Consider the following 25,881-nt stretch of genomic DNA (forward strand, 5'->3'; position numbering starts at 1 on the left):
TGTATTTTTTTCCCTCATATTTCAGCATAAGTAAAATTTACTTCTTTGCTGTATTAAAAAGTTTTTTACACGATCGCAAAAAATATAAGAATTTTTCTGTGTTAATTTGATGTGAATAACAATTTTTCCTTACGTAGAGTTGACTGAGAACGATAATTATGTATAAACAATTATCAAAATGTAAAATATAATTAACAGAACTTTATTAGTTATGCATAAGTCAATCAGATATGTAATTTCCTCCACTTATTATTTTAAAAAAATACATTACATGAACACCAATAACATTGTATGTGAAAAAGTTGTAAACGAATTTTAAAATATTCTGATACTGAAGATAATTATTTTACCCATATTTGGCCTTTGTTCAAAACAGCGTTTGTGAGATTTATTTACATTCTGAGCAGTTTTGGTACCTTATATCTGAAAAATATTTAAATGGGAGTAAAAAAAACATAATAAATATCTCGTACTTGTGAATAGATTAGAATAAATACATCGTTAATCAAACAGATAAAACAATTTAGTACTATTAAACTTAACTGTAAGTATATAATATTTAAATAAGGGTACAAAAATACATTTTAAGTATTATATAATCTATGAACGAATTAGAATAAATGCATTAATGCTTTGATTTACTATACAGAATTAAAAATAACAATTTAAGATGGTAATATAGTACATTTATTTATAATTTAATGTTATATGATGCCTGAAACATGATGCCTTTCAAATTAAACTCTTATTTTTGAAATGAATAAATATTAAACAAAACATTTACTTACATAATAAAGTAGCTCATCACATTTTAAGAAAATTTAACTCAGTTTTTCTAAAAGTAACTATATTTTGTGCTACTTCTACTTTTCTTAAAAATAATTCTTCCAAAATTAAAGTGGAAGTATTTATTACACGGGTTTTAGTCAGATAAAATGAGTATTATTTATCTGTGATTACATTAAAAAGAATCCAAATTATAACTCATGAGTCATTGATTTTTCGGAAAAACAAGATAATATATTCTCAAAAAGAAAAATAGAATTATAAAGGAAAACATTTAGTAGTCTTTCTTTTTTTTTGTTTCTAAAGAGTGTCATGGGAATATTATTTTCAATCTTCATTAGATAGAACGAATGTTTACGTACCATTAAAGAACGAAAAAATATATCATTGGCAAACGGTTGGAATGGAGGAGTTTAGAATCAATCATTTTCAATGAGGATATAGCTCTTTTTTTATTCTGACATTAAATTATAACATAATACTATCTTCTCATTTCGGATAAATAGGAGGTATGACGGAAAATAATTTAATATTTCTATTTTTTCCGTTTTAATTAATAAATAGTAATTAGACATCAAAATTTGGTGTTTCAAGTGTTTTTAAATATTTTTACTTGTTACAATAATCTATTCTCTGGAAAAGATTAGCTGCCAAAACTCGTTTTTAAATTTACCTATTTAAGATTTTAATAAGTACAGTCGGACTTCTATTTAACGAATTTCTATTTGATGAACCAAAAACATTTAGAAAATTTCTTCGTAAAATAACTTCCAAATAGCGAAGTAAATTTTCTATTTAATGAACTTTTTTCTGAGATCTACTCTTTCTGTATTTCCCAAAATATTTCTGAACATTTCAAACTAGTTAACGTATTTCAAGGGGGAAATGACCTTGAAATGATTTTAAGGAAGCCACTTTTAGAGAAAGCAGTAAAATCCTTTTCCATTTTTTGTTTGCATTTCAAACGAAAAACTCAGACAAAATTAACGGTTTTTATCAGTAGCAATTAAACTTAAGAACACATATAGTAATGCATGTGGAACGCATGCAATATGTTTAAAATTAATTTAAATACAACTATAATTCACATAAATGTAGCTTTAATTAGTTGAAAAAGGCAAAAATTTTTTCGTCAGTTCACAAGGTGTTAAGGAAATGCAAGCAATTGTTTTGTTTTTCTTACAACGCGTTAAAATATTTTTCCAGGTTTGTATGCTATTATTATTTGTTTAATACATAATAATTTGTGGCATTGTAGTGTTATTATTGTACAAACATAATAAGTAGTGAAAATTAAAATTTATTTGCTTAAACAAATTTGCAGATAATTTTTTTAAAAAATATACCATCCGGGCAAGATGGGACAGCCAAAATAGAATAAAAGTGTAAAATAAAAATTAAACTCACCGGATTTGGCAAAAAGCATAAAAAATAAGGTAATATTAACAAAAAAATATATATAAACTAGCAAATATAACCTAATGTTACTGAAGACTGGATTCAATGTTCAGATTGCTTAGAATGGGCTCATGAAGCGTGCTGTGCTTATTCTGGTTTTGGCCGCTTCTTATGCAGTAACTGTGATGTTTAGGAACGTTTTTTTGTCGATTATCCTCTTATTCAGATATTAATTTCTGTGTATATAATATAATTATGTGTCCCATCTTTCCCGGGTAGCCCGGGCAAGGTGGGACAATGTTATTTTTGTTTATGTTAAGTTATTATTATTGAACTTTATTTTTTATTTATTTTCTGTATGAGATATGTAAGAGCAATGTTCCCATCAAATGTGTACAATATAAAAGATATAAACTTGCTCCAGTTTACTATTTTTTAAACCAAGTTTCCTTAAGCGGTCCATCTTGTCCGGGCATCCCCGTTTACGAGATAAAAGTGTATTAATTGCTATTTTAATTATGTCAAGTGCTTATGAATTTAAAACCTGTTTTGTGTCGTTTAATTATTTCAAAGGGTGCTTTTCTATTTAGCAAATTTTCCATATAATGAACTAATCGGAATTTAGCAAGTTCGTTAAATAGAAGTCCGACTGTATGTTTAATTTAATATTGTAGGTAAAATATTGTTATTGTGTAGCATCGTACGTTCTTAATTTTTCTTTTTAGTTCTAGCATACAACTTCCATTTTTGGCAAATTTGCTTGCAAATTCTTTTTTTTCTTCTTCCATTTTTGATTTCGTATATTTTACGAGTTTTTGTTGGAGTTAAAGGACTTGCAAACGTTTTGTATCCCAACTCTGAAATTTATTATAATGTTTACACTCTCAGAAAGAAAAACTCTCACTTTTGACAATTCAGCAATCCTTGGGTTGTATTTCGTTGATTTTGAAAATCAATTTTTCACGAAATCTCGTAATTTGTGACGAAATTCGATGTCTCAAATATGTGACTAAAACGTGTTCTCAACTGAAATTCTCATCATAGTGCATTATAAGAGATTGTTAACTAGAATGACGAAACTAGTATGAAAACTAGGCGATCGAAAATAAAGCAAAGAAATAAGTAGACCTGTTGTATGGTGGTTAAGGAGTTGAGCTCATGCCAGGAAGATCTCGGGTGCGAATCCCACTTCAGGCGTTGATGTAATTTAACCCATGAGCTATATATCATTCTTGTGTTGTTAGGCTTATATTGATAATCGCACCTATATGGTGCCCAAGATAAAAAGATTTTTAGAAAAGTTAGACGCATTAGGCATTACAATGTCTTTTTCTTTACTTTTGGAAAAAATAGCATTACGAAGTTTTATGGTATTTGAGCTTCCATTTCCTAAAATCCTATTCGAAAAATCCTATGAGTTGGTCACAAATATATCAAGCACCATTGAAATGTACGGTAATCAAATCATAATGTATTTAAGATGAACGAAATGTGTATAAATTTAAGGTTTCAAATTATTTATGTATTGCATAATTTTAAAATTTCATTTAAAAAAGAATTTCAGTATGAATACAAAGCTAGAATGAAATACCCAAGTATCCGAAAAGTGAGAAAAGCAAGATGAAATTACAAAGCTATCTGGAAAGAATTGATAAAGTAGCTCTGAAGGTTGAAGAGTGCAGCGAATAGAGTTTGGAAGCCCCTGGTTATTATTATGATTTTAATGAAATTCTGCTGCTTTCTCAATCAAAATTATTTTTTGTTAGAACGCTGTAATTTTCTATCAGTAGGGATAGCTTCATCCGTGGTAATACAAAATTAGATTTTTTGTCTAAACTTTGATCTCCCCAAGTGATTTTGAAGCAATCATATATTTTAACCTGCTTTAAGTAATGGTTGAATACAACTTAAATTCAACAACTTAATACAGATTAAATTCTTAAGCTTTTTGAACGAAAATGTTTTTATCTAATCTAATTAATTTGATTGCATTTTGGTTCCTGTCTACCTTCTATGATATTTTCAATTCACTCAACGTTCGCCTATGTTAGAATTCCTTATTGCTTCTTTTGTCGACTTAACTATGCTCTTTTAATAATTTTCTAAATGTTTTTTTACTTCCATTTCTTATTCTTTTCTTAATTGTGATATGCCGCAAATTTTTTCAGAGATCCAAACGTATTAAAACATTATCTAACCGGTTGAATTTTTAAAAATGTTTCAATATTAAAAATAGCATTACAAATTAACCTAAGTTTTTACTTTTGTTACATTTATTAATTAAATTATTTTTTAAATACCTATTTTCCAGACATCAGTAAAATGAAAGGTAATTATGTAAATGAGAACCTTTTAAAGTTTTTTGTATGTTGGCAATATTAGAAGGGACTGGTAAAATTTTTGTTTTGTTTTTAGTTTTGGACGTTAGCACTTTTCTTAAAAAAGTTGATCACTCTTGAAGTAGTGTAACAATTAAATAATAAATTAAAAAAAACATAGATAAAACGGGTTCTTTAGTTATTCTAAATCACTTTATTGACTTTAAAAGTAGTTTAAGTTTCAGGAATTGAGTATTATGACAACATAATGACTAAAACTATTTTAAAACTAATTTTTATTCCTAACAAAAGCAAAAAAAGCAAGCGATAACTAAAACGCAACATCTATCGTTTCTTCAAGGAAATCTCAAAATAAATGATAAGATAATTTAACCATAATTTCATGAAATTGAAATGGGAAAGAAAATTGCTCTTAAAGTTATATTTCCTGGTAGGCTGATTCCTAAACTCAAAGCAAATATTGTGAACGTCTTTCACGTAATTCAGGGACCAGGAAAAAAGAAAAAAACGCTATGAAAACCACCATTCGTATAAACGTTTCGTGCCGAACTTACTGATAAAGACGTAAATTTATAACAGATAATTCTTAATGTCTGTGATAAGGAAAAACGAAACAAGGGACTCCGTTGATATCACATTGGAATAATAATTACTTCACACATGGATGACCTCTACAGATAGAACAACACGAAAGATTCAAGAGTGTTTTCTTTCCTAAACCTGAACATGAGGTCCAGTTCGGTCATTTGCCATGCCCTGCGCGTTTATTGTTTTCCATTTACTGTTGTTCTTCCAAGATATTTTTGACTGGAACGCCCTTTTGAATTTGTCACCGGAAATCGTCCGAACATAAAATTGATTTGAGAGACGACCGGAAAATTGACAGGATATGATATGAAGTATTATTATCATCGATGTCACATGTCTTACAGTTGATTTATTATTTCAGTTATATTAAAAGTAAGGCATAAGAATTCTAAGCAAAGCAAAATATGTTTACTAAACAGGAAAAAATATTTTAACATCATTGATTTATTTTCATCGCATTTAAGTTTCAGGTTTGGTTAAAAAATATCGATTTTCGTTTGCATTTCATATAACAATCACGTAATAAAAATGAAGGTAATTTTTATTATCAAAATATTTTTTGTAAAATTTTGCTTCATTAACTTCGCTTTGTGATAGATCATTTTTTCCATGAAAGTCCCTTATTATTGACATTTTCTTACAGTTATTCTTTAAATTATGAGTGTGAAAAGAATATATGTGATGAATTGATATTTTTTAATTAATGAGAGATAGACAGTTATATTTAGAAAATAGTACTTTCCTCGTATAACACTCTTCTTAAGTCCCTTATAATTTTTGACATTTTCCTACAGGTAGGTGAGAGTGGGGTCAATTGTAACATTTTTTACTTAACTATTTTTAACTAACAAAAAATCCAATATATTATTAGTATTAATTGACAGACGAGTAAAGTAGACTATCCTCTACTAGAAAAAAAATAGATACCTTATTTTTAATGTTATTATATTAATTATTAACAATTTTTGACAGTCGTGCACTTGTTATAATTGTCCCCACTTACGGGGTCAATTGTAACAGTTCATAAATTCAACTAAAACATAGTTAATTATACATATTATCATACTTGTGATATATTTTTTTATTGATCAAAATAGTAATGATATTTTAGGAGTAAAAATGAGCAGAGACCTAAAGAGTTAAACTTTAACTTTAAGGGGTTAAAAATTTTAATTTATGCTGTGAAAGATGACAAATGAAATAATGCACATGCAACATAATATAAATGTCATAGGAAACTATTGGTGGTTCTTAAAGAGTTAAGTAATGGTTTGTTAACATAAGATTATTTATTTTCAGCTGTTACAATCGTCCCTTTACTTATTGTTACAATCGTCCCGAAGACGCCATTTCAGCTTCATTTGTTAAAAACAATGCTAGTTAATTGACAAAACTAATCTTTTTTTTAAAATGTTAATTAAGGTGTCCACTTACATATTCGGTTAATAATTTTTATTTGTTTAAACAAAATTACTTTGTTACAATATAATATTCTAACACCAAAAAAAGTACTTACGTAGCGTGAAAATATCTTTTGTGATGTAACTCTTTCAAAAGTACATAAAAATGGTTGGAATCAGGGGTGTATATGTAGATTTAAATACACCTTGTGTGCCACTTAGGAACAAAATCTAGAACCCGACACTCGAAATTTTTGCTCTGTTACAATTGATCCCACTCTCCCCTATTCTTTAAATTATGAGTGTGAAAAGAATATATGTGATGAATTGACATTTTTTAATTAATGAGAGATAGACAGCCATTATTTAGAAATTAGTACTTTCCTCGTATAACACTCTTTTTAAAATATATTTTAAACTTTTTTAAAATATTAGATTACATTATTCTTGTGTATTTTTTATAAAAGAGAAAATGAAAATATCAATCTAGACTTCATTGAACGACTGTATGATAGTGGTATAAGGCCAATAAATTTTAAAAATTACTTAATTACTTTACAGATTAATGAGCTACTCATTCGAAATTTCATTAATATTTGTTATATGTGACTTATAATGCATCTGAGCGTGATAGAAAGAGAATACATTTTAAAATCCTTTTTAGTATAAAAGAATAAAATATTTTTTATCATTATTTTTGACATTTTCGTTTCAGTAGATGTTGCTTAAAACAAAAAGAGCGATTTAATGAGAAAAGTTTTATTTAAAAGTAATGAAATAATTCTTGAAAAATTTCAAAGTTCTTTAAATACTGATAAATCATCACACCGCAAAAGAGTATTTTTAGTTAGAAAAAAAATGTAGAATATATTCTAAAATATATAATATTTTAGTGCAAGACAATGCATTGCTTAAAAAATGCCTTTATTATAAAGATAATGAGAAATCACTTTATAAAAATCTTTTAAATGACATTTTAATGAATCGTATGGATTCACTTTAACATTAAGTTTACATTGAATATTTTTAAAAAAAAATTCGATATGAATTATTAGGATAAATTTATCACTAATTTGATACGTTCATGTAATTCTCTAGTATTTAGAGTTATATAAAGTCAATAATATATTTAAAATGCATGAGAGGGTTACTATTTTATGTAACGAAACTTTTGAATCAGTGTCATCGTTGTTACTGTCAAAGCTACAGTTGAGTACGATATCCAAATCTTAACCCTTTTTATAGGTGTAAAAACCATTCATTTATAAACATTTTATTTAATATAGTATGAGACTCATTATTGGTATAGGGGGTAAAAGGAAAAAGAAACAGACAACACTGAATAACTGTTGACTTACTGATCGGATCATAAAGTTCTAAGACTTCATTTTAATGGTTCAAGAGGGTGACCTTAAATATGCTAATTAATTAGTGCAGGCCGATATTTTAAGTTACGAATTCAGACACAACAACGTACTTATTCTGAATATACACACCTTTTCTTCGATGGATACGGATTTTTGACCTTCATTATATAGGGGAGCCGCAATCTAGGAAATATGGTGTAAATAGTTTGGTCATGGGAGCGGTCCAAAGATTGGGCCCCTTAAAGTTAATTTTACATTTTCATTATTTTGCTTTATCTCGAGAACTTTTTAAGTGGATTGAAATTTTTTTAACGATAATTAAATGCGAAAATTAGCTTTTAGTAAATATTTATTATTTTATTTAATAATAGTCGAAAAAATTTGAATTGTAAGGCATAAAAAGTTTCACAACATTTTGAAGAATGCAATTTCGCATGGCAAAATTCAAAATTTAAACGAATTACTTCAAATAGTACTTAAAAATTCAAATTTTAAAAATACGACACTTTTATTATTCGATTTAAAATTCAGGAACTATTTGACTGATTTCTCTCAAATTCTCTATTTTTTGCTCAAATTTTTATAATTTTGTAATTTTTCTTGTTTTTTTCAAAATTATATTCATTTGAATGCCTTATGATTCACTTTTTTTGTATATTATTAAATAAAATAATAAATATTTAATAAAAGTTATCCTTGGATAAAGATGCCTTATAATTGTGTGCAAAAATTTTTCAATTCGCTTAAAAAGTTCTCGAATAGCGAAATACGTAAAAAAACATTAAGGCTTCAAACTTTTGACCGCTTTCCTGATCAAACTATTTGGACCATATTTCTCTATAGTTACATTAAATATAGGCTATCCGTACTGATTACTACTGGACTGATCAATTAGTAATTAATCCATACTGATTAATTAGTAATTAATAAATTAATATTATTTTGTATCAATAATAAGTTGCACTAATTAATTAGCATATTTGAAGTCACCCTCTCGAAGATTGAGTCCTAAAACGTGAAAAATCATTAAAATGAAAAGTTATTAAAATGTTGTTTTTTTTCTTCTTTTTTTTGCGCACTACATCTTGTACGAGCTAGCCAAACAAAATTTTAATAATTTTTTTTCTTCATAATTTTAAACCTTAAAGTGGACTAAAGGATTAAGACCAAGGAAGCACGATCTGACAATTTTTATGGTGAAAAAAAAGAAATAGGCAGGGAGCCCAGCAATTATGAAGTCAATGTTTCATTCAAAATCAAAAGCAGAACTCGTCATTTTTGTAAGAGGCTTAAGAAAGACAATAAGTAATCCTTCCTACCGGTTATTCTTAGAAATCAGCCAAGTATAATGCACTTAAGTCTTTTTTTTTATTTCCAGGAGATCAATGGGACAAAATTGGGCTTTGACAAATAGAGCGATTTCTGGACTCCGGCTTCTAAACAAAAAGAAATGTCATTTGTTTTTACCTAATGGCATACATAACAGATGATGATTTCAGAAAAAAAAATTATCATCACGTGTTCAAATTATGCAAATAAACACAATTTGAAATTTATTTCTTTTCTTTCTCTTTTTTTTCTTCAAATTATCATCCTTAAAAGTTACCCAGATTTGAATTGCTGAAACATTTTGTTCTGATTTTGATATTGGAATGATTTGAGAAATATAAACTTCTTTGTCTTACAAGTCATATCAAACTGAATATTTTTATACAGTTAATGTTTTTGCCATGAAATAATATATATAAAAGCTTTCGTTTTTTTTTTGTTGGGGAGATATAAATTTTTAAAAATGTAAATTTACTCTAAAGGAATTGTAGAAAATTTGCCAAATGTGCGAATTTTCCCGGTTTTTTCTAAGTGATAACGAACAAGCTTAGAAGTTTCATGTTCAATGATAAATTTCAAACAATTTCTCGTTAGAGTTCTTATTTTGGAAATGAATTGTTATTTTAAAAAGTGATTGTAAAATGCAGAGTTACGACGAAATTTAGAAATGTATAATTCAAAAACAATCGAATTTTTATTATAATTTTTTTATTTAATCTTTTAATTTTTAAATGCAAGTATTTAAATTTCTGATTCAGAAAAGTCTTATCCTTATATACTCTCCCTTTGTATTGTACAATGCTACTGGGCATCTCATTTTGGCTAAACAGATCCACTGGAATCAGACACTGGAATTTCACACAGGTCCACTGGAATTTCGGAGAATTTATTGCGCAATGTATCATTTTTCACGAATAAAAAATAGAAATATTAGATAATAATGTGACGCGCAAAATTTGAATAAAAAACTAGTATTCCTTCAAAGTATATATAAGATGAGTTTTTTTCTTCTAATACCTTTTTATATCCATGAGCCTATGGAACTGATTGTTAAATGCCATAAATCCACTACGCAGGTCAGCAGTTTATTTACAACAATAAAATAACTAAGCATGCTTAAAAGGTATAATATTAATTTAACATTTTACAATTTTCAAACACCTTTTAAAAAAAATTAAAATCAGCATGACATTCCGTTTGAAACTTTTTTCTTAAGTCAAGAAAGAATTTTATTGAGAATTTAGTTGAGATTAATCTATCTAATATCTTTTTCCCAAAAGTTAATATTTTTAAATTATAAGATTTCCATCGTTTAAAAGTAAATGAAGTATAGAATTCCTTTTGTCTTCTCATAAACACGTACACTTAGAGAACCTTTTTAATTTGGTAGGTCGTTTCAGCTGCTCTTTCCGCAACAAAACATGCATATAAATATTTTTTTTAAAAAACTGATAAAATTGTGGAAAATTTTTTTAGTTAAAAATTATTTTATGAATACATAAGAAATAATAAAAGATGATTTTGAGTGAAAACTAAATTAAGAAATAAATTGAAAGCGGCTAAATAATAGAGTGTTTTAATGATGGGGAGGGGGTATAATAAAATTAAACATAACTGTTATAATAAAGTAAAGGGAGTGATACCTCAGCAGGAACTCAATAGCTACATTTCTTCAACCGCATTGTTGATATGAAAAACTTATAACGAAAAATATGTAGACTTAATCGCACTCTTTACAATCTGCAATATTAATAACTATTTTGTTAATATCTTAGAGCAATTGTTTGAATATCGTGAGAAATGATAGAATACAGGGTTATTCATAATTCCCTCCGGGGTTTCGAAGCGTTACAGTAAAAAAACGAAGACGAATATGGCAACAAAAAAACATATGAAGTTATTCCGAAAGTATTTAATTTTTAATTTAAGCAGTTGCGGGAGATGGCAGTAACATGTACCACCAAAGCCAGTTGTAGTAAAGAAAAATGGCGTTTACAGGCGGAGGGAATTATGAATAACCCTGTATTTGTTGGTGAAAGATTTGATTAGCTTCAAAGAATAAGGTGTAAAAGGTCCACATGTTTCGAACGCTCCAAATAAAACGCCCATTTTCAAAACTGACGAATACGTGTTTGATAAAACTAAAACAAATGTGTAAAAAGACAGGCAAATTTTCTAGCAAAAAATGAAAAAGAAAATACAGGTTAAAAACAAAACAAAGTAAAACTGCAATGGACGAAAAAGGTGAATTTAATTTAACTTTTTGCAGATATTTTTTCAAGCGACCAATTTTTCTTGTTTCGTTTTTCAACTTAATTTTATTTTCCAACTTTTCGTTGACAACTTTGTGTTTCGTTTCTCAAATCTGTTATCATTATTCACGTGTTAGCAAATCTTGATAATGAGTGCCTTGTTTTGAGCACTCGAAACATTTAGTCTTTTTCAACCTTAATTTTTGAAACTAATGAATTTTACTGACAAGTGTATCTCTCCGCTTCAGTTTCTTGAGATTATTCATTTCATTTAAATAAAAATTAGCTTTAACTCCAAAATCTAAAGCAATTTTTTTTTTAAATTTATTTGTTTTTTTTAAAGCGATCATACTTGGAAAAGGGGTCACAAAGAATTTTATATAAAGGACAGAAAATAGGGAAAATAGAATTTTTTGCAAATTTCGATGTGAGCATATTATGGAGGAATCTTTATATGTCCGAAAATAAGTTTTCATCAAATTTTAAAAATTTATGATCTATTTTCAATATTAAAACGGGTGAGATATATTGAAATATTTTACATATTCTTGAATGCAGTTTAGAGATTTACCATATAAGACATCGTTTCAGTTAATTAATTTAAATTATTTAATAAATTTCAGTTAATTAATTTAAATTATTTAATAAATTTCAGTTTCAGGCAATATAAGCTGTTTTACTACTTTAAACCAGCTTGAAATATTGATTTCTTACAGAGCACAAGTAGATAAAATGAAAATATAAACACCAAAATCTGTTTTTATTGTGCTTCTTCTCAACAAAAAGTCAATAAGTAAAACTACTGAAATGGTTTGTCGCACGGAAATTCGAAAGCAATTATTTATCCTATACTTTTGATAATGACCTTCTATTTAAATTCTGCCTTATTCTTAAATATTTAATTTTTTTCCGGTCATAAATCATGCCTTATTTTATATTAAAAGGAAGATAAATTTGTTTTTGATTGTGCTGGCAAAAAATAATTGGGTTCAGGTTTGAAAATTTAAAAGAAAATGTGTGAAATTGTGAAATGTTTATGGTGATAATTTTTTTATAATTAATTTAATAGCAAATATTACAAATAAAAGAAACAAAGGATAGATATTTGAAACTAAATTTTAAAATACTTTTAATTCTAAGTTAATAACTGCATAAATATCCTCTGTTAATTTTAGCTTTAATGTTTAAAATCAAATGAAAATAATAACATTTGTAAAATATTTTTACTTATTTAAAAAATTTTAATAATAAGCATTCAAACTATATGTTAATAAGTTTTCAAACTATGTTTCAAGTTAGGAAACTTAAATCCTCTGTTGAGATGTTGGAAATTAAATAAAATGTAAAATTTTAAAAGTAAATACCTCAAAATTAAAGTATTTAGGTCACAAAAGATATCTTAAAAACTGATAAGTGTTTAATTATAAAACTTGGAATAAATATTTTTTTGCTTTTATTTAAAAATTTTAAAACCATTAATTTAACAAACTAACTTATTATAAGCAGATCTGCCAAAACACCATCGATCATGAACGTTTCTTTGTTATGATATTTTGATAAATAATGATAATTAATTTTTAATAAATTGATAAGATAAAATAATAAAAAAATGCATTTATTTCAGCATTAAGTTATAATTGAAAGTACATACAGTAGGGAACCGATTATCCGGAACGATCGGGACCATCGCTATTCCGGATAACTGATTTTTCCGGTTTTCTGAATCACTACGAAAAGCCGTTTTTTTTATTGTTAAACCCAACTAAAAAAAAAAAAAACTATGATAATAATCTTAAAAAGAGGAAAAAACGATGAAGTAATACACTAATGATTATTTCCAAAGTGATGGTAAGGTAAACATCCTTCAAAAAAGAAAGAAAAATCTTAAAATCTTATGAGGAAAAAAAATATTTTTTAAAAAAATGGCGGGAAAATTTCTCGAATTTCGTTCCGGTTTTTTGGTTTTCCGGTTTTCTGATTTCCGGATAACGGGTTCTGTACTGTACAAGTAATAGCCAGAATAAAGATAATAGCTCAATCTTAAATGTAATATTGAGTTGCAAAACAGCTATCAATTTTTGTGATTACTATTAGGTGTTAATCAACAAAAATTGTTATCTGGTTGGGTTTCTTTAAATAACTGCTCTGAATTCTATCGAATCTCAACTGAGGTACATATTTACAGTACTGTTATCGATAAAATAAATTAGTATTCAGATCTCTAGTACAATGAATACAGCACATTTACAAATAGAAACCACGAAGTCTATATTTTTTTAAAATCTTTAATCTTTTAATTTCATTAATTTTTTTTTTAATTTCATTCATTTATATTTTAATATGAAATAAATTTATATTAATTTTTACTATTACGAGTAATACTGTTTTCAATGGCTCCGTGCTGATAAGTCACCTCACCCAAGATGACGACTTAGTACCACCCAATTTAACTAAAATTAACTAAAACTTTATCCAAGATGATAACTTTGTGACCGAGAAAATATCTATTCAAAACTCTTCCAACCATTAAGAATTTTTTTTTTACCTAAATATTAAAAAAAGTTGCTTAGATTAATTCGGTTACATATTCAAAACTCTAAGACTCAATTGAAAAGAAATAAATTGAAAACTCTTAAAGTAAAATCATTATTATACTGTGGCAGAAATCTAAGCTACACTGCAAAAAATTTTGGTGCATAGTTGCGGCCATTTTTTGGTGTAAATGTAAACTACAAATTTTTACAGTGCATATTGTCAAAATTTTTAATTGCTTTTTTTCAGTTATAGTTTTATTTATTTATTTTTTGTGTGATTGTTCGGACAAAACATATTTTCATGCTCATTAGAATAATTTATGGCTTCCTTGAAAAAATTATTTTGTCAATTTTGTATGATTTTTTGCGCAGCAACTGTTTTGTACTAATATATTTAGTTTACCTCAGCATTAAAAATGGTGGCAACTATATACCAAATTTTTTCACATTGTATTTATGCTATTATATTTATCTTTGAAACTGATTTCGTATAACTATAAACTAAAATATCTTGCTATTATGATGTATCATAGAATAAACTGTAATAAAGATTCTACTTGTTAGAATAATTAAAGGAATGAACGATTGTTAAATTAATTAATTCAAATGTATTTTAAAAATATTAATAGTAAAAAGATAAGGCACATAGTAATTCTGAAAAAAGATGCATTTTTAAAAAGCAAAACTAATACAATGCAAGGAATTCAAATATATCACGCAATATTAATTAGTACAATAATTAATTTTAATTCCTTGTAAAATAATTATCTCTGGTACTCAAAGTGAAATGATATAAAAAAAAATTATTTATAAAGTATTTAGAAATGCAAAATGTATTCGTGCAGAAAATAATTTTTTTTATTTTTGTTATTATAATTTTAACAATATATTTGAAGTTAATATGCATTTAACGATAAATTTTATGAAATAAAAGTACATTATAAATAAATATAATATTTCAATTAAATTTGAAATAATAATATAAAATTCTAAATAAATATGATATTTTAGTTAAATATGAATTCTGAATTTTCTGTAAGTTGAAAGTATCTAATATACTATATTACAATACTATAATGAGACAGGTGGATTTTGTATAAAAAATATATATTTATCGAAAAGCAAATATTTTAAATTTGATTATTATTGAGTATTAATCCAATATATACTTAAAAAAGCATTTCGATTGAAAAAATCACTAAGAAAACTTACTCACTGTAAAAAAGGATCTCGCAATATTGCGAATAAATGTGTCAAATTAGTTCCGAAACAAAAAATAGTCGAATTTGAAAATCTCATATATTCAAAATTAAGCAGCATATACTCATTTTTGAGAGAAATGTCTGTGTAGTGAGTGAGGCTGTCAGCAGGACAAGTCGATGTAAGATGCTCTAAGAACCATAGCTGTAGACAACGGTTAAAGGAGAGTTAGGAAGCTTTATATAGTGGCCGCAGCAATAACACATCATGACATATTAAATTCCAATGTCAATGGTACAAAGGATTGCAATTTGGAAAATATCGTCCCAATAGCTTAGTCAGAAGATCCGTAATTTTAATTTCACTTTTTGCTTATTTCGCTATATCTTAAAAACTTTGAAGCGAATGGAACGCATGACATGATGTGTCATTGTAGCAGCCACTATATCGAACTTCTTTCCCCTCATTCAATTACGAACCCGTAGATTCTGGGTTCGAGTCCTGCTGTTAGCCAACGTAAGTCTCTCTACTTTCACATATCTTCCTCTACTTACATTTTACTCAAAAATGTATAATTGTTGTTTTAATTTTAAATACATGGAGTTTTCAAATTTGACTATTATCTTAGAATATTTTGACACATTTTTGCTCAATAGTGAGGAACCCTTTTTTACAGTGAATGAATAAAATTATGTAACATATTTTTAATTACAACGTTCTATTTAAAAAAAATGTCAATATCTAAAGAAATAGTTTATCAAAATCAAAACATAAATTAACTTATAAAACGAGTTGATTTTTAAAGTTTATATGTTCAATTTATTAAGTTATATTTATAACGTAAATATGCCTATTTTTAAATGCAGTCTAGTTATGTAAAATGTTCAGCCAATAAGAATGTTACGTAAATGTTTAATGTTTTTGTTATATTATAATGACACAAGTTGTTTTAAATGTCAAAGCTTTTAGTTAAATTAATAATGATAATAGTTCGTAAAAATGCGCGTACGTAAAAAAGGAGAAAATCTCTTATTAGGTTTATAACTTATTTTAAATGAATTACTAATTTTATAAGCAAATGTTCAGAAGTCATTACACTGTATGGTTTCGATAATAAATATGGCAAATAGCTTCCGATATTTTTTTCAAATTTATACGCTTTTACTGTAAAAATTGATTTCTTAAAAACTTGTTGCTTTGTCTAATTTTTTTTTTTTTTTTTTTTTTTTTTGGAAAAAGAATAGTTAAAATTTATTTTGAAATCCTCAATTAGTTAAACGTTTAGTCAAGAGCTATTTTCGTCTTTCTAAACATTATTTTAATAATCAAGACCATTTATGAGAAACAAATTATTTTACTCCAACAGTTTTTAAATTAAATAAAATATGAAAATAGAATTCGGCTTCCAAATCAAGCTTCCTGCAATTTGACATAAGAGGAAAATATATTTTTTATAAGTTTAAGCGTATAATTCTATTGAAAATCTTATACATCTTCCATATGTTAGGAAGAAATAAAAGAATATATAAAGAATTTGGAAATAAACTTCAATTGATTGCTTGTTTGAAATTAGTAATGATTCGACATTATTAAAATTTATAAATTCAGAAAGTATCGAGATGAAAAATAATTCTAGTTCAAAAAAATATGATGATAAAAAACAGTTTTTTTTAATTCAGTTTACACAAATTGTTTTTATGTGACATTTAAGTCAACAGGTTGCCACTGTTCCCGACGCCATAAAAATTTACTTAAGTTTTCAAGGTACTTACCAGGATAAAAAGAACAAAATCATTTGGTGTAGATTGTAAGATACATGAGTAAATCTTGAATGCAGAACCGATACGCTAAAAGCATGTTTTCAGGAGAAGATATTATGTTGACAATCTACTTTCCCGGGTAACGATTTATTCTACTTCTCTTTTTAATTCACAGATGAGTGAAGTGACGCTGCGCCATCTGTCGTGAATTGTTTCTTTTTTTTTTCCCCTTCGATCGATTAGCAAATGTTGCTTGTTCAAGCAAATACTACTACTTTCATTTTTTTAATGTTTTTTTTTCATTCGACTTCGCTTATTTTATCGTTTGAAATTCAAACAGAACACGAAGATTTCGATTATATTTAATGAGTTGTATTTTACTCATCAATATTAATGTATGTTACTTATGTGCCCATTGCATAATGCATTAGTTATGAATTTTTAAGTTACTTAAATTATTACAACGTTGCTATTATATAGATAATATAAGAAAATGTATTAATAATTTATTCTTTTGCTATGTTTATTTATAAAAATGAATTATTATTATTATTGATTGCGATTATGACTTGACGTTTACTACGACCTGGTTCCTCATCTAAATAGTTTATTCGCTAGTACTGTATCATCTTTATCATAAACAGTATCTAACATCTTTAAAGGATCAATCGCTGGACGCCGCCAATAACTCAATAGCTTAAGTGAGATGTTTGCAACCAAATCAAACAAAAAATATTCAATCGAGACTAAAGTATACAACGATACAAGTCGATTTTCGTTACGTATTATGCAAAAGCACATTTTAAATTGTTTTGTTTAACGTTTTCACAAATCATACAAACACAATGCATTTCGGCATACTGTCAGTTCGTAGCGTATAAAAGCGCGAATCATTTTACATGCTATGTAAACTACTTAGAGGTCCGCATGTGCATATACTCAGCTAAGTTCGGTAAGATTCTTGCACACTCATGTGCAACTCTGCTGCATTTTGCAAGATATTCTCAATTTCAGGCTTTATTTTTCACCCTCTTTAATCGCCCCGAAAAATCTCTCATTCTTTTCATGGCTGTTAATATAATAAAGAAAAGAGTTCTTTTTGTCAGAAACTGGTTATTTTATCATGATCATGTAAAGTCCTTGAAAATTATTTTATATTTTGTTAATTATGCTTGTTATTGGGACGTTGTTTGTTGTTGTTTATGTATATTATTTTGTTAAGTATGCTTAAAATATTTTTTGAGTGCTTAAAAAGTTAGAGTCATTGCAATAATACATGGCAATGACTCTACTTCATCCTCATCTGCTGAATCCCACAAAAAATCGTTTTCCATAGATTTTGAAATTACCACCGCTTTTTTAAAAGATTCTGTAAAAAAATGGAAATTTTCGTATTAGGCTTTTTCTTTCAATGATCAACGTACGCACCTGACATTTCAGAAATTTGCCCTCTCGTTGTTGAAAATAGAGGATCGAATTTTATAACGAGTTGACTTATGCACTGAGATATAATACGGTTGTAGTTTCTTGAACCTTTTTTTTCTAAAACCAGGTTTTATTACAGAATGCAGCTAAGTGATAAGTGGATCAAATGGTTGTCTTAAAATAAATATTTTATTTTACCTAACCGCTTTTCTGTCTCGAAAACAACTTTTTTTCAAAAACAACTTTTAAAGCAACAACAAAATTTTTTACTTTATTATATATGAAGTACACAAAAATAATTTCTTATTAAGATGCATTGTTTATACGAAATTCTGAATATTAAATCGATAATGATACAGCAAATATATACCCCATATGTGGTTGTCAAAGCTCAGCGCACTTAGTAAAAGAATTATACGCTATTTTTTAGAACAAAACTCACCAGTCACTACTGCTCTTAAGACTGTCAAAAATAGTTATTTTAATAGTTAATTATTATTTTTATTATTATTATTCGTATATATATATATATATATAATATACATTCATAAGCTGAAAATGAATAAGTAAGTCGTATTACGGTTTTTAAATGAAAATTTTAAAAAAAATGCTATAATTTATTTTGGTTTGAAAAGTGATGAGAAATTCTAATGCGATTTTTAAAAATGCATGTCTTTTCATAATTTATTTAATATATTATTATTTGGAAAATTATGATTATTTAAAAAATGACACTCTGTTTCATTGGGATTTTACTTTAAATAATTTCATCCAAGTCAATCAAAGTCTTATATAAATAATGGATTACTGCCCGTTGATTGGATTTAAATGCAATTAAAGATTTTAGAACACCTTTGCACAGAACCCGTGATGAATGCTGTTCCGTGGAACATCATTTGGGAACAGCTGACTCAGACAACTATTTTTCCACTGTTTCTCATCAATTCTTGTTACTTTTCCGTTAATATGAAATGAATATTTTGAATCTGTAACATTACTGTATTTTAACACAAAGTAAATTTTTCACAAAGGATTTAGAAATTAAACATTGAAGCATGCAACTTATACTTTTTTTTTCGAAGCTAAAAATGATCTATTGTTTTCTTTGTTACAGTTAAAAATTTAATAATCAGTTTGGAAATTTGGATTATTCCACTTTTTATCAATTTTTTTAAATCTTTTTTAATTATTGAATTATAATGATTTTTGTTTCCAAACTAGGAATAATCTAAACATTTGACAAGAGTATACAATTATAAAACGCTGCACATATTTGTTTTAAAATAAAAATTAAGTTAATAAAACTTCAAAATTTTTTTCTCTCGAAAGTTTTGAAAATATATTCATTAGAATTACGAAATTCATTACGAAATTCAAAACATTTATCTGAAAATGAAATTTGTTAAATAAAAATTTAAAATCAAATTACAATTAATATATTTAGATTAACCTTTCAGGTTTCAAATAATAGAATTTGTCAATAAATATTTCAGTTTAGAAATAATATAACTCATTTTAAGTAATATTTTAACTGCTTAACTTTAAATTTATAATTTGATTTTACAAATCCAACAATCCGTGAGAAATTGAAACTTAGTTTTACTACTTAAACTTTATTATTTTGTTTACAAAGTTTTGCACTTTGCAGCAATTAATATGGATTAAAATCAGTGAATAAAATTAACGCTTAATTACCACTTTTCTCTTTTGAAGTAGATTTCTAACTTATTTTACGCATGGTTTCATATTGGTGGCAAAATTTAATACCCACGTGAATTCAAGTGATTCATAAACATGTTTTTAAAAACTTGAGACAGTTTTTTCGTAATTAAAAAATTTTCATTCTTTTCTAAGAATAAAATGATTATCTGTTAATTGCTCCTGAAATTAAAAATCCATCATTATGAGTGTCAGTTTACATTGTTGAAGATGACAAGAGACATTGTTTTTATTACGAATTATTCTGTAATTATTCTGCTTTTATATTTGACAATTTTTTTTTTTGTTTTTGAATGAAGCAAGTTTCTTTATTGGGAACAAAAACAAACACATAAATACAAAGAATATATATATTCGTTGCCAAGAGGGAAATCCTGTCCAGGTGACAGAGAAAGGTAATGCAATAAGTTTAAAATAGAAAAGAAAAAAAAGGGGGATATTACAATCATAAATTATTTTGCTCATCATAAGACATCATATATTGTTGAACACTTTAATAATAGAGTTACAAAATGCATGAAACTACATAAAAAAATAACAAAGGTAACATAAGAAATTCATTTGGATTGGCACAAGACTGGTATAAAAAATCAAATGCCTCCTTTAAAGTGAAAAATAGAGATATAAATCGTCGATGTTCATTACAAATTGAATAAAGCACGCTTGAAAGAAGAATATAGGGTAAACTAACCAGTGAAGGAACACTTAAGCTTCACTTGCCTTTTAAAAAATCATATTAATTACAAAATTCGCAATTTTAGTTAAATGACAGTGGCGACATATTTGTTACTAATTGCAAATTATGTAAAAAAAAAATTTAGAGAACTTACATACTATTGTTTTAAAGTTTTGGAGGTTCAAATAACAAGTAGTAAGAAGACCAAGTGAAGGAACAGCTCTTACCAGTGAAGGAACACAAAATTGCCCAGTAAAGGAACACTTAATTTTGGTTATTTTTTAATGCTCTTTAATGAATTTATTAGCCATACAAATTTATAAAAACAAGACTATTTATGAAATTATAACGTACAAGCACTTGTAAAATGCTAATTTTTTTCTGTAATCATGAACTAGAAATTAAAGTGATGTTAAATACAAAATAAATATTAAAAAAATCATTCTTGTAATTTGACAGTCAAATCTAAATCATTGTGTCATCCGATGCTGTTTATTATCATTATTATTTTATCACCTTTTTGTTTACTCTTTTTCCTCTTATTTCTTGAAGCTTTTTTTCTTTTTTAAGTATCTTTTCTTTCTTTTTCTTCTCCATATTCTCTTGTTTTAACTTTTTTTTAGATCTTTCAGCCTCTTGAAATTTTTGCCATTTCTCTGAAGTTAGTGCAAAAAGTAATTTATTCGTTTTTCTTCTTATTTGATCTTTCTTTTTATCATCAATATTTGGCCACTGTAAATGGTTCTTCCAAACTTCTTCTGATTTTTCAGCAACATTTCTAGAATGCCTTTCTTGAAAATAGACGCGGGAAATGTGTCGGAAAGTTTGAGGAAAATCCATCTCTTGTTGACTTATATCTAGAGGATCTTTAGAAGTACTGGTTTTACTTATAGAATCATTTCTTTTTTCAACTAAGAGAGGATCAGCATGAGGACTCATTTCAATTTCGATATCTAAGATGCATTCATTATTAATACTAGCTTCAGTTCCTAAGTTTGACTTAACCAAGTGGTCTTTTAATACGTACTTCCTCCATAATGAAAAAAGTACAGGCTCTTGGACATTTTCGATATTAGACTCTTCAGTCAATGTTGCGTTAAAAATTTACAACATATCTTGAGGGATTTCCCTCTCAAGCTTCTGAAGAAATTGAATGTCGTTTCTGCTTAACACTGTTTTTTGTTGAGGAGCTTGCTTCTAAATTCTAACGTAGTAAAGTAGTTTTTATAAGTTATATAATCACGTTGCTATCCTATAATGATAACTTATTAGGAGCTCTTGGTGCAAAAGCCAGCGAAAAAATGTTCTATTCAAATTTTCATGATTATATTAAAAAATTTTTTTGATTTGTAAATATACTTCATTAAGTTGCCTAACATTTGATGTAACTACACACCCCATTAATAAATATAAATTATAATTTTTTCATAAATTAAGCTATTAAATTAACATTTTGAACTGAAATTATTTCAGGAATTATTCATACAATTTTTAACAAAATTTCGGTTGTCCTCTATATAGCTGAATTACTTATCCTAGAGTCATGTAAAATCCTAGAGTCATGTCTATTAAAACGTGTTCCTGGAATGTTGAAAAACTTGCCATCACTCGTTTAAATGTATACTTGGAAAAGTTATTAACAAAAAATTTTTTTTAAATTTTCATGAACTATCTTTTACTTTTATTTCATACTGTTACACTTTATCAAAAGGAAATATGGTTCAAATTTCAAATCTTTTAATTCTTTTCATGCAATAATAAATTAAAATTATTGGATGTAAAAAAATTAGTTATTTATTATTCATTTACCAATCGGATTTTTTTTTCTCTGTATGAAACGGAGAGTAGTTCATAATGTATAAGCCACAGTTTTTTTATTAAAAAAATAGAAGGAAAAAAATCAATAACGTTTGAACGCAATTTCTAGGCTATTAGGATTAACTATAAACTGTAGATTAATCTGCAGTGATAGCGGAGAACTGCTGAACAAATTTGTATTAGAATTGATAAAAAATAAAAGATCACGTAGCATTCGATGCATTTCTTGATATTTTTTTAATTGGTATTATATCTTAATATTAACTGCTCTTTTGAATAGTTATTAATGTCTTTGCTTATTTTCGTTAATATGCTTTCATATTATTTTTATTCCAACACGCATTTTTGATTAAATGTTCCAATCAAAAGGCCGCATGATGTTGAACGATTTTCGCATTACATCATTTTATTTGTGAAAGTGAAGTTTCAATGTTTTCAAGTTTTTAAAGTAATGTAAGTAAAATAAAAAAAATTTCATTGACAAGCAAATTTTAATAGAATTTTTAAATTTAACTGTAAATTTCTCCTCTTGCATTTTTTCTGTAAATTTCTAGCATAAATGTTGCTCTACAGCCTGTTGCAAGTCAAGGCAACAAAAACTTCTGGATATACGTGTCTCCAAAAAGAATTATCCGATTCTACAGTTTTCCAACCGTTGATCTCAATTTCATGTAACGTTTTCTCAACTGTATCCAGCGAGCTGCAGGGGCTCAGGTGATAGAGGGCTCGACTTCCAATTAGGTGACCAATTAGGCATTCGAATCTCAGCAGATACGAATTCAGCTCCCAGTTTCACCGAACATAGTGTTGACATAAAATATCCTCAAATGGTAGATGGATCATGGGTTAGAATCCGCTTGCCTTCAAGATAACCGTGAGAGGTTTTCATGGTTTTTCTCACCAAATAACGCAAATGCGGGTTCGTTACCTCAATAAGTCCTCCATGAATGTAGTTAATCCTATTGCTTGATTCGGGAGTTTCCTTGTCTATCAGACAGGGTTCAAAATTACAAGGCTATGGAGTCGAGCAATGATAGTGGTAAACTCAAAATAGGCTCAGCTGATCAACGCGCCCAGGGCCGAATTACCCATTAGACCGGACTAGGCCATGGCCTGGGTTTGATTAGGGGCCCCCTTAAAATGGTTTTTTGAAATTAAATTTTAAAAAATTAAGAAAAACAATGATTTTTCAAGTCATTTCAAAATGTTTTGATTATTTTTTAGTTCTAATTTAATAAAATAAAGTAAAATTTAATTTATTATTATTTATTTTCATCTTAAATATGCTTTCTTAAATGAAAAGATATGCAAATACTTTTATATTTGAATGAATAAAACATATGCGAGAAAAAAAATTTATTCTAAGGGCCCCAAAAATTTGAATGGCCTAGGGCCTCGCGTGTGCATAATCCGCCCCTGTCAACGCCGGTTCTAAAATAAAATCTAAAATAAATTATATCAAACCATCCGGGGTTTATTTTACCTCTTTTCCTTTTACCGTCACATATTCGAAGTGTCACTTTTTGGTTGGGTTTAAATCATTGAATCTGTAGATCAAGCTATCTTAATTGTCTACTACCCAGAATACAAAAAAATAAATAAATAAATAAATAAAATAAAAATAAAAAATTAAAATCCGAATAAAATTCCGGTAAAAAGTATCGGCATTCATGACTGCCGGTAGTTTTTACCGTAAAATTCCTTCTTAACAGAACATATTACGGTACAAAAAAATCTAATATACCGCGATTTTTATAGTAATAATTACCGTAAAATCACTAAATCACTCTAATTAAATAAATATTATCCCGCAAAATTTATGGTAAAATATTTTACGTTAAAAATGATTTTTACAATAAAATGTATTTTACGGATGATGTCCCCGAAGTGCCGGTATAATTTACCGTAATTTGATCCCCAATTTTTAACAGTGTTGCTTAATTTCTGTCTAACTCTACCGTACACCCTGTGTAATAATTATTGAAATGATAATAAAGGTCAAGATGATGAGAAACTATATTTTTTTAATGAAATGCATTTGCGATCTAACTTTTTTAATGATTTAAAATCAACTCAATTACATTGTTTGGGATCATAATATTCATTGATTTTAAATATTTTTTTCCAACCGGAACATTCTCGCCAATTCACCGAATTTTTTTACAAATTAATGTATATTTTTTTTTAAGTATTTAAAATATTTGTTTAGTTTAAAGCCCAGCAAATTTCTTTTATCAAGACTGTAAGCATAATTTTAATTTGAAGCTTTATTTTTAAACGGAGTAAAAATTCTGGTAAAATTACCGTACTGTATAGTAATGGCATTTAAGGTGGGGGGAAAACATATCCTGGTTGATTAAACCAAAATATGCGGTATTTAAGCCATTCATTTGGTAATTTTTTAGTTGATATAGAAACGGTTTATCGAAAATTCTGACTTTCAAAATTATATTTCTTTTTACCGCACATTTAATAATAAAATGCAAAATTGAAAAGTAAATTTGACCAAAAAAATGGTTTTTATGTTAGGGTCTAAGGCATCATGATAAAATTACCACATTTGTCAAATTTTTTCCATTTTATATAACTGTATTTTATTGTAAATTTTACTGAAATCATTACTCAAGAGCTTCAGTAAAAACTATTGAGCTTTTTGGTGGTCCCATAAAATCAGAAATGCGGTAAACGTTAAAAAAAAAAACTATTTTTCTTAATGTATTGTAGTTACTAATTTTTTTTTGTAACTTCAAAAAATACCTTAAATTTTTGATGTGCAATAAACAAACTTAAGAATCCTATAAACAATAATGAATAAACAAAACATTAAACAAACAAAACAATAAATAAAAATAATAAAAATGCTTTAGAGGACCTCAGGTACATATAACACATAATTAAGCGATAAATATTGTGGAACAAAGTAAACTATTATTCCTTTTGCACTGATGACAGCTGAACAAAATTGCATTATCTTTAATTGTAGAGAATCATGTGTTTTAAGTGATTTGTTTTTTTATAAAAATGCTGTGAAACTCTTTAAGGTAAATTTCTTTATTGTTATTATTATTATTTTTATCTAAATGGAAAAAAAAAATTAAATAATTTGACCTCCACGGTGCTGCTAACCCCCTTGGTGGCTATTTTATTAAACAAAAGCATAACTTTAACTATTAACTGTTAATCTTAAAACAATGACTAAATATGTTTATCAGAAAATGTAGCATAATAAGGAAATATTTAACGATTTTTTTTAACATTCGGATGCTCTGTTTCGTGCTTACATGATTGCT

At 27.0% G+C, this 25,881-nt stretch overlaps 1 protein-coding gene across 5 annotated transcripts in view; it reads right to left on the minus strand.

Annotated features, from left to right (window-relative positions):
• Positions 1-25,881, minus strand: part of LOC107451639 (serine/threonine-protein kinase NIM1) — a 70,507-nt gene that overhangs the window by 27,707 nt on the left and 16,919 nt on the right. The window contains exons 1-2 of one of the 5 annotated variants that reach the window (XM_087167869.1): positions 16,966-17,112; positions 351-423 (exon numbers count right to left, since the gene is read on the minus strand). The exons of 1 other annotated variant lie outside the window; for it this stretch is intronic. The gene's annotated coding sequence lies outside the window, so the exon portion shown is untranslated. Of the gene's footprint in view, positions 1-350; positions 424-788; positions 1,089-9,197; positions 9,315-16,965; positions 17,155-25,881 lie in introns of those variants that run through there. 3 more of the 5 variants (XM_043045749.3, XM_087167868.1, XM_016067800.5) reach the window with 3 other exon arrangements.

Source organism: Parasteatoda tepidariorum, chromosome 7, assembly GCF_982258835.1.
Source record: "Parasteatoda tepidariorum strain Cologne lab strain chromosome 7, Ptep-v5.0, whole genome shotgun sequence".
Lineage (NCBI taxonomy): Eukaryota > Metazoa > Arthropoda > Arachnida > Araneae > Theridiidae > Parasteatoda > Parasteatoda tepidariorum.